At 41.1% G+C, this 16,291-nt stretch overlaps 1 protein-coding gene and 1 long non-coding RNA gene across 3 annotated transcripts in view; one reads left to right on the forward strand and one right to left on the reverse strand.

Moving 5' to 3' along the window:
* The window catches only part of ror2 (receptor tyrosine kinase-like orphan receptor 2), a 125,541-nt gene that overhangs the window by 44,719 nt on the left and 64,531 nt on the right, over window positions 1-16,291 (forward strand). The gene's annotated exons all lie outside the window — the stretch shown is intronic.
* LOC130905226 (uncharacterized) overlaps window positions 1-16,291 on the reverse strand; it is a 118,411-nt gene that overhangs the window by 15,787 nt on the left and 86,333 nt on the right. The gene's annotated exons all lie outside the window — the stretch shown is intronic.

A 16,291-nucleotide genomic window follows, 5' to 3' on the forward strand; every position in this document is an offset into this window, starting at 1 on the left:
GTATGGATTGATTTGGCCTGCTTAACTTCCATTCAGTCATGGCGGTTTCTAATTCATCTATGTAGTATATGGACTACACGTCGCTCTGGGCTCACGCAGCTAATGGCATGGGATCTAATGTAGCACATCTAGGTTGCTATTTGATGATATCTAGTGTGCGCTTTTGAGTGTTTTCTGGCCACAGAAGTCATTTCTGCTCATTACTGCACAACACCAGCATATGAAAATCGACTTTCATAAACAGGACGAGTTTGAAGTACGGCGCTCTTAATTTGCCACTTATTGTTCATCATGAAACCATGAGTTTGCTTAGTCTCCCACGGTCTTAACCTTTCTGATCCCATCGTCGTTACAACAGCAGGCGCTAGCTCACGCATGCTAATCGTTTGTGAATTCTATGTTAGATGAGCAGCGTAACATTGCGGAGATGTGTTGTAGTGAACATCCTTAATATTGAATACGAAGGTGTTAATTAGGGCCCGAGCACTGAGCGTGCGAAGGCCCTATTGTTTTGCAAAGGATTATTATTATTATTATTATTATTCTTCTTTTTTCAGGGCAAATGAAAATGGCCAATTTGGAGGCCTGAACATGCACGAAAAGTCACCAAAATTTGCACATACGTGCAGCTTTGCGTAAAATTCGATAATCTTGTGTCGTTTTGAAAAAATGTCAAAAAATGGCTCAGTGGCGCCCCCTTGACCCTTAAAATTTTCAAAAAGGCCTCTCCTCTCAGGTTTTCAACGTAGAGCAATGAAATTTGGGGAGTAGATACCTTATGCCTAACTGTTCAAAAAAGCCTCTTGCACCCATATTCCAAATCCAACAGGAAATCGGATATTTTGGATCAAATGTGAAATTTTTATCGGTTCACAGTTGGAGTTTACATTTGGAGGCCTGAACATGCACGAAAACTCACCAAAATGTGCACATACATGCAACTTTGCGTAAATTTTGATAATCTACAAAAAAATTTAACAAAATGGCTCAGTGGCGCCCCCTTGAAATTTTCAAAAAGGCCTTTCCTATTAGGTTTTTTCAACGTAGAACAATGAAATTTGGCGAGTCGATACATTGTGCAAAACTGCTCCAAAAAGTCTCTTGCACCCATATTCCAAACCCAACAGGAAGCCGGAAATTTTGGATCAAATGTGAAATTTTATCGATTTACATTTGAGACCTTGTCGCTGAAGAAAATAGTTGGATCGTCTTCAAAATTGGTCAGACTATTCAGGAGACATATGAGATCTTAAGTTTTCAAAATGGTGAGTTTTCACTCAAGGGTCTGACCTGGGCGTGGTCCCAAAGTCGGCCATTTTTGGGCAAAATACCAAATTCAGAAAATGATTAAAAACTCCGTGATACAACGTTCAATCTTTTTCATTTCTAGCATGTATATGAGATATCCCAGCCTGAACACGACTGCATTGAAATATTACCCATTAGGCCTGGCGCCCCCTAGTGGGAACAGGAAATGGCCTTCTTTACGAGACAGGCTCCTCCTCCAAGGGAAAAAAATCTATTGACCTCAAACCTGTTTCAGGGGAGCCTCAAGACATGTGTTCAGGTCCCTGATGAAAAATATTGAGGTTTCGTTGAAGCGGAGAGGTCCAAACTGGAAGTGAAAATGACCGTCAACAATTTGTCTCGCCAAAAATTTTGAACAGTCATAACTCGGCAGATATGCAACATATGTGCGCCAAACTTTCCGTGTTTGTTGAGAGTCATACCCTGAAGGTTCTTGTAGGGGTCATTTGCATCAACTCTACAGTGCCAACTAGTGGCGACAGAAAGAAGTTTTAAAAAAGGCCTTTCCTATTGGGTTTTTTCAACATAGAGCAAGGAAATTTGGGGAGTAGATACCTTATGCAAAACTGCTCCAAAAAGTCTCTTGCACCCATATTCCAAATCCAACAGGAAATCGGGTATTTTGGATCGAATGTGAAATTTTCATGGGTTCACAGTAAGAGTTTACATTTGGAGGCTTGAATATGCATAAAAACTCACCAAAATTTGCACATACATGCGGCTTTGGATAACGTTCGATAATCTTGCAACGTTACGAAACAATTTAACAAAATGGCTCTGTGGCGCCCCCTTGAAATTTTCAAAAAGGCTTCTCCATTTAGGTTTTTCTAACATAGAGTGATGAAATTTGGAGAGTCAAAACTTTGTGCAAAACTGCTCCAAAAAGTCTCTTGCACACACATTCCAAATCCTACAGGAAATCGGGTATTTTGGATTGAATGTGAACTTTTTATCGATTTACAGTGTGCACATTTTACACCTTGGCACCTAGGGAATTAGTTTGATCATTCTCAAAATTGGTGAGACTGTTCATGAGGCATATGAAATCTTAAGTTATAAAAATGGTGTGTTTTCATTCACGGGCCTGACCTGGGCGGGGCGCCAAATTCTTCCATTTTTTCGCCAAAACACCGAATTCGGAAAATGACTGATAACTCCCTCATACAACCTTCAATCTATTTTAAATCTGGCATGTGTGTGAGGTATAACAGCCTGAGCAGGACTGGATTGAAAATTTACCATTTGTGCCTGGCGCCTCCTAGTGGGAACAGGAAATGCCCTTTTTTAGGGGACACACTCCTCCTCTAAAGGGAAAAAATCAATCTACCTCAAACCTGTATAAGGGAAACCTTAAGACCTGTCTTCAGGTGCCTGATGAAAAATATTGAAGTTTCGTTGAAGCGGAGGGGTCCAAACAGGAAAGTGAAAATGACTGTCAACAATTTTTCTCTCCAAAAACTTTGAACAGTCATAACTCGGCAGATATACAAGATATCTGCGCCAAACTTCCCGTGCTTGTTGAGAGTCATACCCTGAAGGGCCTTGTAGGGGTCATTTGCATCAACCCTACAGCACCAACTTGTGGCGATAGAAAGTCACTCGTTTTTCCAAAACATGTCCAGTTCTTTTCATGTTGGTCATTGTAGTTTCAAGACCTATTAAAATACTTTTTTACGGCCCATGTCCACGTGTCTCTGTCTGTTGCCGTGACGACCCTTTGTTCGCCATTTAAAGGAAATATTTTTTTTCAGAGACTCAGGGAGCTTATAGAGCCACAATAGTTGGCACACTTGGTCGAATTGGCCCAGTTAGAAGATTAATTTTGGTTTTGAATAAGGGCTTGGCTGCACAGCTCAGTAGTGGCTCCTTTTTTGTAGTAGTCTCTCCAATAGGGGTTTTTATCTCTTGGGTGTGGGAATGTAAATAGGCGACTTTCGAGCATGTTAGGTTCTAATGAGATGATTAGAGAGGAGGATCTGCCACCACCCTGACCTGCACACAGTCCGAGTTGCGTGACGTCCGAGTTGCGCTAGATTGCGAGGGCCCGTTCAGTCCTGCTTGCAGGCCTAGTTATTATTATTCTTCTTTCTTCATGGCAAATGAAAATGGCCAATTTGGAGGCCTGAACATGCACGAAAAGTCACCAAAATTTGCACATACGTGCAGATTCGCGTAAATTTCGATAATCTTGCGTCGTTTTGAAAAAATGTCAAAAAATGGCTCAGTGGCGCCCCCTTGACCCTTAAAATTTTCAAAAAGGCCTCTCCTCTCAGGTTTTCAACGTAGAGCAATGAAATTTGGGGAGTAGATACCTTATGCCTAACTGTTCAAAAAAGCCTCTTGCACCCATATTCCAAATCCAACAGGAAATCGGGTATTTTGGATCGAATGTGAAATTTTTTCGGTTCACAGTTGGAGTTTACGTTTGGAGGCTTGAACATGCACGAAAACTCACCAAAATTTGCACATACATTCAACTTTGCGTAAATTTTGATAATCTACAAAAAAATTTAACAAAATGGCTCAGTGGCGCCCCCTTGAAATTTTCAAAAAGGCCTCTCCTATTAGGTTTTTTCAACGTAGAACAATGAAATTTAGTGAGTCGATACATTGTACAAAACTGCTCCAAAAAGTCTCTTGCACCCATATTCCAAACCCAACAGGAAGCTGGAAATTTTGGGTCAAATGCGAAATTTTATCGATTTACATTTGAGACCTTGTCGCTGAAGGATAAAGTTGGATCGTCTTCAAAATTGGTCAGACTATTCAGGAGACCTATGAGATCTTAAGTTTTCAAAATGGTGTGTTTTCATTCAAGGGTCTGGCCTGGGCGTGGTCCCAAAGTCGGCCATTTTTAGGCAAAATACCAAATTCAGAAAATGATTAAAAACTCCGTGATCCAACGTTCAATCTTTTTCATTTTTAGCATGTTTATGAGATATCCCAGCCTGAACACGACTGCATTGAAATATTACCCATTAGGCCTGGCGCCCCTAGTGGAAACAGGAAATGGCCTTCTTTACGAGACAGGCTCCTCCTCCAAGGGAAAAAAATCTATTGACCTCAAACCTGTTTCAGGGGAGCCTCAAGACATGTGTTCAGGTGCCTGATGAAAAATATTGAGGTTTCGTTGAAGCGGAGAGGTCCAAACTGGAAGTGAAAATGACCGTCAACAATTTGTCTCGCCAAAAACTTTGAACAGTCATAACTCGGCAGATATGCAACATATCTGCGCCAAACTTTCCGTGTTTGTTGAGAGTCATACCCTGAAGGTTCTTGTAGGGGTCATTTGCATCAACTCTACAGTGCCAACTAGTGGCGACAGAAAGAAGTTTTAAAAAAGGCCTTTCCTGTTGGGTTTTTTCAACGTAGAGCAATGAAATTTGGGGAGTAGATACCTTATGCCTAACTGCTCAAAAAAGCCTCTTGCACCCATATTCCAAATCCAACAGAAAATCGGGTATTTTGGATCAAATGTGAAATTTCTGTCCATTTCTAGTACAGTTTACATTTGGAGGCCTGGACATGCACGAAAACTCACCAAATTTTGCACATACATGCGGCTTTGTGTGGATTTCGATAATCTTGCAACGTTACAAAAAAATGTAACAAAATGGCTCAGTGGCGCCCCCTTGAATTTTTCAAAAAGGCGTTTCCTATTAGGTTTTTTTAACGTAGAGCAATGAAATTTGGGGAGTCGATACCTTGTGCAAAACTGCTCCAAAAAGTCTCTTGCACCCATATTCCAAACCCAACAGGAAATCGGGTATTTTGGATCGAATGTGAAATTTTTATCAATTAACAGGGTGCACATTTGAGACCTTGTCACAGAGGGAATCAATTGGATCATCTTCAAAATTGGTTAGACAATTCAGGAGACCTATGAAATCTAAACTTTTCAAAATGGTGTGTTTTCATTCATGGGTCTGACCTGGGCGTGGTGCCAAAGTCGGCCATTTTTTCGGCAAAATGACAAATTCAGTAAAGGACTAATAGCTCCTTGAAACAACGTTCAATCTTTTTCATATCTGGCATGTATGTGCGGGATCCCACCCTGAACACGAGTGCATTGAAATATTACTCATTAGGCCTAGCGCCCCCTAGTGGGAACAGGAAATGCCTTTTTTACGAAACAGGCTCCTCCTCCAAGGAAAAAAAAATCTATTCACCTCAAACCTGCATCAGGGGAGCCTGAAGACATGTGTTCAGGTGCCTGATGAAAAATACTGAGGTTTGGTTGAAGCAGAAGGGTCCAACAGGAGAAGTAAAAATGACTGAAGCCATTTCGTCTCACCACAAGTTTTGAACAGTCATAACTTCTACAACATATCTGCGCCAAACATATCGTGCTTGTTGTGTCATAGTCTGAAGGGTCCTGTAGGGGTCATTTGCATCAACCCTACAGCGCCAACTAGTGGCAATAGAAAGTCACTCATTTTTTAAAATATATGTCCAGTTCTTTTCAGGTTGGTCATTGTAGTTTCAAGACCTTTTAAAATACTTATTTTACGGCCCATGTCCACATGTCTCTGTCTGTTGCTGTGATGACCCTTTATTCGCTCCTTTTTTGTAGTCCTCTGTCCAATAGGGGTTTTTATCTCTTAGGTGTGTGAATGTAAAGAGGCAACTTTCGCGCATGTTAGGTTCTAATGAGATGATTAGAGAGGACGATCTGCCACCACCCTGACCTGCACACTGTCCGAGTTGCATGACGTCCGAGTTGCGCTAGATTGCGAGGGCCCGTTCAGTCCTGCTTGCAGGCCTAGTTATTAGGGCCCGAGCACTAAGCGTGCGAAGGCCCTATTGTTTTGCAAAGGATTATTTTTTTTTTTATTTTTTTTTTTTTTTTTTTTTTTCAGGGCAAATGAAAACGGCCAATTTGGAGGCCTGAACATGCACGAAAAGTCACCAAAATTTGCACATACGTCCGGAAAATTGTAAATTTCGATAATTTTGCAACGTTGCAAAAAAATATAACAAAATGGCTCAGTGGCGCCCCCTTGAAATTTTAAAATTGGCCTATAACATTAGGGTCTGTCAGCGTAGAGCAATGAAATTTGGGGGGTCTATACCTTGTCCAAAACCGCTCCAAAAAAGCATTTACACGCATATTCCAAACCCAACAGGAAATCGGTTATTTTGGATCAAATATGAAATTTTTATCGATTTACAGGGTGCACATTTGAGACCTTTTCGCCGAGGGAGTTAGTTGGATCATCTTCAAAATTGGTGAGACTGTTCAGGAGACATATGAAATCTTAAGTTTTGAAAATGGTGCGTTTTCATTCACGGGTCTGACCTGGGCGTGGTGCCAAAGTCGACCATTTTTTCGGCAAAATGACAAATTCAGTAAATGACTTATAGTTCCTTGACACAACGTTCAATCTTTTTCATATTTGGCATGTATGTGTGGTATCCCACCCTTAACACGAGTGCATTGAAATATTACCCATTAGGTCTAGCGCCCCCTAGTGAGAACAGGAAATGCCTTTTTTTACGAGACAGGTTCCTCCTCCAAGGGAAAAAAATCTGTTGACCTCAAACCTGCATCAGGGGAGCCTTAAGACCTGTGTTCAGGTGCCTGATGAAAAATATTGAGGTTTCGTTGAGGCGGAGGGGTCCAAACAGGAAAGTGAAAATGAACGTCAACAATTTGTCACGCAAAAAACTTTGAACAGTCATAACTCGGCAGATATACAACATATCTGCGCCAAACTTCCCGTGTTTGTTGAGAGTCATACCCTGAAGGTTCTTGTAGGGGTCATTTGCATCAACTCTACAGTGCCAACTAGTGGCGACAGAAAGAAGTTTTAAAAAAGGCCTTTCCTATTGGGTTTTTTCAACATAGAGCAAGGAAATTTGGGGAGTAGATACCTTATGCAAAACTGCTCCAAAAAGTCTCTTGCACCCATATTCCAAATCCAACAGGAAATCGGGTATTTTGGATCGAATGTGAAATTTTCATGGGTTCACAGTAGGAGTTTACATTTGGAGGCTTGAATATGCACAAAAACTTGTACAAATTTGCACATACATGCGGCTTTAGATAACGTTCGATAATCTTGCAATGTTACGAAAAAATGTAGCAAAATGCCTCAGTGGCGCCCCCTTGAATTTTTCAAAAAGGCGTTTCCTATTAGGTTTTTTTAACAGAGAGTGATGAAATTTGGGGAGTCGATACCTTGTGCAAAACTGCTCCAAAAAGTCTCTTGCACCCGTATTCCAAATCCAACAGGAAATCGGGTATTTTGGATCGAATGTGAAATTTTTATCGGTTCACAGTAGGAGTTTACATTTGGAGGCTTGAACATGCACGAAAACTCACAAAAATTTGGACATACATGCGGCTTTGCATAACGTTCGATAATCTTGCAACGTTACGAAAACATGTAACAAAATGGCTCAGTGGCGCCCCCTTGAAATTTTCAAAAAGGCCTCTCCATTTAGGTTTTTTCAACGTAGAGGGATGAAATTCGGAGAGTCGATACCTTGTACAAAACTGCTCCAAAAAGTCTCTTGCATGCGTATTCCAAACCCAACAGGAAATCGGGTATTTTGGATTGAATGTGAAATTTTTATCGATTTACAGTGTGCACATTTTACACCTTGGCACCTAGGGAATTAGTTTGATCATTCTCAAAATTGGCGAGACTGTTCATGAGGCATATGAAATCTTAAGTTATCAAAATGGTGTGTTTTCATTCACGGGCCTGAGCTGGGCGGGGTGCCAAAGTCGGCCATTTTTTCGCCAAAACACCAAATTCAGAAAATGACTGATAACTCCCTCATACAACGTTCAATCTATTTTAAATCTGGCATGTGTGTGAGGTATACCTGCCTGAGCAGGACTGGATTGAGAATTTACCATTTGTGCCTGGCGCCTCCTAGTGGGAACAGGAAAAGCCCTTTTTTTACGGGACACACACCTCCTCTAAAGGGAAAAAAACAATCTACCTCAAACCTGTATAAGGGAAGCCTTAAGACCTGTGTTCAGGTGCCTGATGAAAAATATTGAGGTTTCGTTGAAGCGGAGGGGTCCAAACAGGAAAGTGAAAATGACCGTCAACAATTTGTCTCGCTAAAAACTTTGAACAGTCATAACTCGGCAGATATACAACATATCTGCGACAAACTTCCCGTGCTTGTTGAGAGTCATACCCTGAAGTGCCTTGTAGGGGTCATTTGCATCAACCCTACAGCGCCAACTAGTGGCAATAGAAAGTCACTCGTTTTTCCAATACATATCCAGTTCTTTTCAGTTTGGTCATTGTAGTTTCAAGACCTATTAAAATACTTATTTACGGCCCATGTCCACGTGTCTGTCTGTTGCCATGACGACCCTTTGTTCGCCATTTAAAGGAAATATTTTTTTCCAGAGAGTCAGGCAGCTTATAGAGCCACAATATTTGGCACACTTGGTCAAATTGGCCCAGTTAGAAGATTAATTTTGGTTTTGAATAAGGGCTTGGCTGCACAGCTCAGTAGTGGCTCCTTTTTTGTAGTAATCTCTCCAATAGGGGTTTTTATCTCTTGGGTGTGGTAATGTAAGAGGCGACTTTCGAGCATGTTAGGTTCTAATGAGATGATTAGAGAGGAGGATCTGCCACCACCCTGACCTGCACACAGTCCGAGTTGCGTGACGTCCGAGTTGCGCTAGATTGCGAGGGCCCGTTCAGTCCTGCTTGCAGGCCTAGTTATTATTATTATTATTCTTCTTTCTTCATGGCAAATGAAAATGGCCAATTTGGAGGCCTGAACATGCACGAAAAGTCACCAAAATTTGCACATACGTGCAGATTCGCGTAAAATTTGATAATCTTGCGTCATTTTGAAAAAATTTCAAAAAATGGCTCAGTGGCGCCCCCTTGACCCTTAAAATTTTCAAAAAGGCCTCTCCTCTCAGGTTTTCAACGTAGAGCGATGAAATTTGGGGAGTAGATACCTTATGCCTAACTGTTCAAAAAAGCCTCTTGCACCCATATTCCAAATCCGACAGGAAATCGGATATTTTGGATCAAATGTGAAATTTTTTCGGTTCACAGTTGGAGTTTACGTTTGGAGGCCTGAACATGCACGAAAACTCACCAAAATTTGCACATACATGCAACTTTGCGTAAATTTTGATAATCTACAAAAAAATTTAACAAAATCGCTCAGTGGCGCCCCCTTGAAATTTTCAAAAAGGCCTTTCCTATTAGGTTTTTTCAACGTAGAATGATGAAATTTGGTGAGTCGATACATTGCGTAAAACTGCTCCAAAAAGTCTCTTGCACCTATATTCCAAATCCAACAGGAAGTCGGAAATTTTGGATCAAATGCGAAATTTTATCGATTTACATTTGAGACCTTGTCGCTGAAGAAAATAGTTGGATCGTCTTCAAAATTGGTCAGACTATACAGGAGACATATGAGATCTTAAGTTTTCAAAATGGTGAGTTTTCATCCAAGGGTCTGGCCTGGGCGTAGTCCCAAAGTTGGCCATTTTTGGGCAAAACACCAAATTCAGAAAATGATTAAAAACTCCGTGATACAACGTTCAATCTTTTTCATTTCTAGCAAGTATATGAGATATCCCAGCCTGAACACGACTGCATTTAAATTTTACCCATTAGGCTTGGCGCCCCCTAGTGGGAACAGGAAATGGCCTTCTTTACGAGACAGGCTCCTCCTCCAAGGGAAAAAAATCTATTGACCTCAAACCTGTTTCAGGGGAGCCTCAAGACATGTGTTCAGGTGCCTAATGAAAAATATTGAGGTTTTGTAGAAGCGGAGAGGTACAAACTGGAAGTGAAAATGACCGTCAACAATTTGTCTCGCCAAAAACTTTGAACAGTCATAACTCGGCAGATATACAACATATCTGCGCCAAACTTCCCGTGTTTGTTGAGAGTCATACCCTGAAGGTTCGTGTAGGGGTCATTTGCATCAACTCTACAGTGCCAACTAGTGGCGACAGAAAGAAGTTTTAAAAAAGGCCTTTCCTATTGGGTTTTTCCAACATAGAGTGAGGAAATTTGGGGAGTTGATACCTTGTGCAAAACTGCTCCAAAAAGTCTCTTGCACCCATTTTCCAAATCCAACAGGAAATCGGGTATTTTGGATCAAATGTGAAATTTTTATCGGTTAACAGTAGGAGTTTACATTTGGAGGCTTGAACATGCACGAAAACTCACAAAAATTTCGACATACATGCGGCTTTGCATAACGTTCAATAATCTTGCAACGTTACGAAAAAATGTAAAAAAATGGCTCAGTGGCGCCCCCTTGAAATTTTCAAAAAGGCCTCTCCATTTAGGTTTTTTCAACGTAGATGGATGAAATTCGGAGAGTCAATACCTTGTACAAAACTGCTCCAAAAAGTCTCTTGCATGCGTATTCCAAACCCAACAGGAAATCGGGTATTTTGGATTGAATGTGAATTTTTTATCGATTTACAGTGTGCACATTTTACACCTTGGCACCTAGGGAATTAGTTTGATCATTCTCAAAATTGGCGAGACTGTTCATGAGGCATATGAAATCTTAAGTTATCAAAATGGTGTGTTTTCATTCACGGGCCTGACCTGGGCGGGGTGCCAAAGTCGGCCATTTTTTCGCCAAAACACCGAATTCGGAAAATGACTGATAACTCCCTCATACAACGTTCAATCTATTTTAAATCTGCCATGTGTGTGAGGTATACCAGCCTGAGCACGACTGGATTGAAAATTTACCATTTGTGCCTGGCGCCTCCTAGTGGGAACAGGAAATGCCCTTTTTTACGGTGACACACTCCTCCTCCAAGGGAAAAAATTAATCGACCTCAAACCTGCATAAGGGAAGCCTTAAGACCTGTCTTCAGGTGCCTGATGAAAAATATTGAAGTTTCGTTGAAGCGGAGGGGTCCAAACAGGAAAGTGAAAATGACTGTCAATAATTTTTCTCTCCAAAAATTTTGAACAGTCATAACTCGGCAGATATACAACATATCTGCGGCAAACTTCCCGTGCTTGTTGAGAGTCATACCCTGAAGGGCCTTGTAGGGGTCATTTGCATCAAACCTACAGCGCCAACTAGTGGCAATAGAAAGTCACTCGTTTTTCCAATACATGTTCAGTTCTTTTCAGGTTGGTCATTGTAGTTTCAAGACCTATTAAAATACTTATTTACGGCCCATGTCCACGTGTCTCTGTCTGTTGCCGTGACGACCCTTTGTTCGCCATTTAAAGGAAATATTTTTTTTCAGAGACTCAGGCAGCTTATAGAGCCACAGTATTTGGCACACTTGGTCGAATTGGCCGAGTTAGAAGATTAATTTTGGGTTTTGAATAAGGGCTTGGCTGCACAGCTCAGTAGTGGCTCCTTTTTTGTAGTACTCTCTCCAATAGGGGTTTTTATCTCTTGGGTGTGGGAATGTAAATAGGCGACTTTCGAGCATGTTAGGTTCTAATGAGATAATTAGAGAGGAGGATCTGCCACCAGCCTGACCTGCACACAGTCCGAGTTGCGTGACGTCCGAGTTGCGCTAGATTGCGAGGGCCCGTTCAGTCCTGCTTGCAGGCCTAGTTATTATTATTATTATTATTATTAGGGCCCGAGCACTAGACGTGCGAAGGCCCTATTGTAATGCAAAGGATTATTATTATTATTATTATTATTATTATTATTATTCTTTCTTCATGGCAAATGAAAATGGCCAATTTGGAGGCCTGAACATGCACGAAAAGTCACCAAAATTTGCACATACGTGCAGATTCGCGTAAATTTCGATAATCTTGCGTCGTTTTGAAAAAATGTCAAAAAATGGCTCAGTGGCGCCCCCTTGACCCTTAAAATTTTCAAAAAGGCCTCTCCTCTCAGGTTTTCAACGTAGAGCAATGAAATTTGGGGAGTAGATACCTTATGCCTAACTGTTCAAAAAAGCCTCTTGCACCCATATTCCAAATCCAACAGGAAATCGGGTATTTTGGATCGAATGTGAAATTTTTTCGGTTCACAGTTGGAGTTTACGTTTGGAGGCTTGAACATGCACGAAAACTCACCAAAATTTGCACATACATTCAACTTTGCGTAAATTTTGATAATCTACAAAAAAATTTAACAAAATGGCTCAGTGGCGCCCCCTTGAAATTTTCAAAAAGGCCTTTCCTATTAGGTTTTTTCAACGTAGAACGATGAAATTTGGCGAGTCGATACATTGTGCAAAACTGCTCCAAAAAGTCTCTTGCACCCATATTCCAAACCCAACAGGAAGCTGGAAATTTTGGGTCAAATGCGAAATTTTATCGATTTACATTTGAGACCTTGTCGCTGAAGGATAAAGTTGGATCGTCTTCAAAATTGGTCAGACTATTCAGGAGACCTATGAGATCTTAAGTTTTCAAAATGGTGTGTTTTCATTCAAGGGTCTGGCCTGGGCGTGGTCCCAAAGTCGGCCATTTTTGGGCAAAATACCAAATTCAGAAAATGATTAAAAACTCCGTGATACAACGTTCAATCTTTTTCATTTCTAGCATGTATATGAGATATCCCAGCCTGAACACGACTGCATTGAAATATTACCCATTAGGCCTGGCGCCCCCTAGTGGGAACAGGAAATGGCCTTCTTTACAAGACAGGCTCCTCCTCCAAGGGAAAAAAATCTATTGACCTCAAACCTGTTTCAGGGGAGCCTCAAGACATGTGTTCAGGTCCCTGATGAAAAATATTGAGATTTCGTTGAAGCGGAGAGGTCCAAACTGGAAGTGAAAATGACCGTCAACAATTTGTCTCGCCAAAAATTTTGAACAGTCATAACTCGGCAGATATGCAACATATCTGCGCCAAACTTTCCGTGTTTGTTGAGAGTCATACCCTGAAGGTTCTTGTAGGGGTCATTTGCATCAACTCTACAGTGCCAACTAGTGGCGACAGAAAGAAGTTTTAAAAAAGGCCTTTCCTATTGGGTTTTTTCAACATAGAGCAAGGAAATTTGGGGAGTAGATACCTTATGCAAAACTGCTCCAAAAAGTCTCTTGCACCCATATTCCAAATCCAACAGGAAATCGGGTATTTTGGATCGAATGTGAAATTTTCATGGGTTCACAGTAAGAGTTTACATTTGGAGGCTTGAATATGCATAAAAACTCACCAAAATTTGCACATACATGCGGCTTTGGATAACGTTCGATAATCTTGCAACGTTACGAAACAATTTAACAAAATGGCTCAGTGGCGCCCCCTTGAAATTTTCAAAAAGGCCTCTCCATTTAGGTTTTTCTAACATAGAGTGATGAAATTTGGAGAGTCAAAACTTTGTGCAAAACTGCTCCAAAAAGTCTCTTGCACACACATTCCAAATCCTACAGGAAATCGGGTATTTTGGATTGAATGTGAACTTTTTATCGATTTACAGTGTGCACATTTTACACCTTGGCACCTAGGGAATTAGTTTGATCATTCTCAAAATTGGTGAGACTGTTCATGAGGCATATGAAATCTTAAATTATAAAAATGGTGTGTTTTCATTCACGGGCCTGACCTGGGCGGGGCGCCAAATTCTTCCATTGTTTCGCCAAAACACCGAATTCGGAAAATGACTGATAGCTCCCTCATACAACGTTCAATCTATTTTAAATCTGCCATGTGTGTGAGGTATACCAGCCTGAGCAGGACTGGATTGAAAATTTATCATTTGTGCCTGGCGCCTCCTAGTGGGAACAGGAAATGCCCTTTTTTACGGGACACACTCCTCCTCTAAAGGGAAAAAATCAATCTACCTCAAACCTGCATAAGGGAAACCTTAAGACCTGTCTTCAGGTTCCTGATGAAAAATATTGAAGTTTCGTTGAAGCGGAGGGGTCCAAACAGGAAAGTGAAAATGACTGTCAACAATTTTTCTCTCCAAAAACTTTGAACAGTCATAACTCGGCAGATATACAAGATATCTGCGCCAAACTTCCCGTGCTTGTTGAGAGTCATACCCTGAAGGGCCTTGTAGGGGTCATTTGCATCAACCCTACAGCGCCAACTAGTGGCGATAGAAAGTCACTCGTTTTTCCAAAACATGTCCAGTTCTTTTCATGTTGGTCATTGTAGTTTCAAGACCTATTAAAATACTTTTTTACGGCCCATGTCCACGTGTCTCTGTCTGTTGCCGTGACGACCCTTTGTTCGCCATTTAAAGGAAATATTTTTTTTCAGAGACTCAGGGAGCTTATAGAGCCACAATAGTTGGCACACTTGGTCGAATTGGCCCAGTTAGAAGATTAATTTTGGTTTTGAATAAGGGCTTGACTGCACAGCTCAGTAGTGGCTCCTTTTTTGTAGTACTCTCTCCAATAGGGGTTTTTATCTCTTTGGTGTGGGAATGTAAATAGGCGACTTTCGAGCATGTTAGGTTCTAATGAGATGATTAGAGAGGAGGATCTGCCACCACCCTGACCTGCACACAGTCCGAGTTGCGTGACGTCCGAGTTGCGCTAGATTGCGAGGGCCCGTTCAGTCCTGCTTGCAGGCCTAGTTTCGTTTTGTAATTTTGAGACAAAGACATACAGATGTCATGCATCGGGATTTGGGAAGTTAGTTCACGTGGGGAGGACAGTACCTTTGCGTTCAAGTGATGCCAGTATCGGCGCTCTAAATGTTGGTACTCGTCGATACCGATACCACCAGTTCGGGTCGGATCGGCGCCCCCTGCCGATACTGGTATCGGTATCGGTGCAACTTTAGTTACTATGCGTTACGTTGGTTGAATGACGCGAGAAAAGTCAGAGGCACGGAGAGGGAAGAGTAGAGGCGTGCGAAATTTCAGATTCTTAGATTATTCGCGATTCGGCCGTGGAAGATTGGAGAACGATTCACAAATATCCAAATTCCGATTATTGAATTATACCAGGTAAAGCGAAAGTAAAACCCAGTCAGCGCGGTCTTTGGGACGCAATGAGGAACGGACCGAGAGTAAATATTAGGGTTGTTTCGATCATGTTTTTTGCTCCCGATCCGATCCCGATCGTTTTAAAGTATCTGCCGATCCCGTGATTTCCCGATCCGATTGCTTTTTTTGCTCCCGATTCAATTCCAATCATTCCCAATAATTTTTCCCGATCATATACATTTTGGCAATGCATTAAGAAAAAAATGAATAAAACTCGGACGAATATATGCATTCAACATACAGTACATAAGTACTGTATTTGTTTATTATGACAATAAATCCTCAAGATGGCATTTACATTATTAACATTCTTTCTGTGAGAGGCATCCACGGATAGAAAGACTTGTAATTCTTAAAGGATAAATGTGGCTTTGTATATTGTGACTAAATATTGCCATCTAGTGTATTTGTTGACCTTTCAGTAGATGATACTGCAGCCATTTAACTTCTGCCCAAATGCATGATGGGAAGTGCAACCATGACTGTGCGTAGGGGCACCAATTCATATATCTTCTCTGCATTGGGAAAGAATATAGGGTGTTAAGAAAAAGATCAACTATTACCTTTTTCCCCCACATTGCCTCCCACGTTATTTTTAATTGCTGAGAGAGGTATTGTAAGATTTTAGCCACATAATAAATGGCTCCAAAGGCTGTCAAAATTCTCTCTACTCATTATATGCTGCCTTTTAGCGCTATCTATAGGTAAAACGCGGCAATGCGTGAGTGGGTCGTGCAGCGCATGCATTAATTTTTTTAACGGGATTAGTTGAAAAAAATTAATTACTGCCGTTAACGCAATAAATTTGGTAGCCCTACTTTAAGCCAAAACTACTCTGGATGAGTGTAACACATTATGTATGTAACGTTAAATACAGTTAGAAAACGATTCAATTAAAAAAATAGATATATATTAAAAAAAAGGCATGTCCGATATTTTTTGGCCGATTCTGATACTTTGAAAATGACGTGATCGGACCCTATTGATCGGGATGCCGATCGATCGGGACATCTCTACAAGTAACTAATTACTCTTACATTCAGGTAACCGAGTTACTAACTCAATAAATTTTTGGGAGAAGTAATTTGT

Source organism: Corythoichthys intestinalis, chromosome 17, assembly GCF_030265065.1.
Source record: "Corythoichthys intestinalis isolate RoL2023-P3 chromosome 17, ASM3026506v1, whole genome shotgun sequence".
NCBI classification, from domain to species: Eukaryota; Metazoa; Chordata; class Actinopteri; order Syngnathiformes; family Syngnathidae; genus Corythoichthys; species Corythoichthys intestinalis.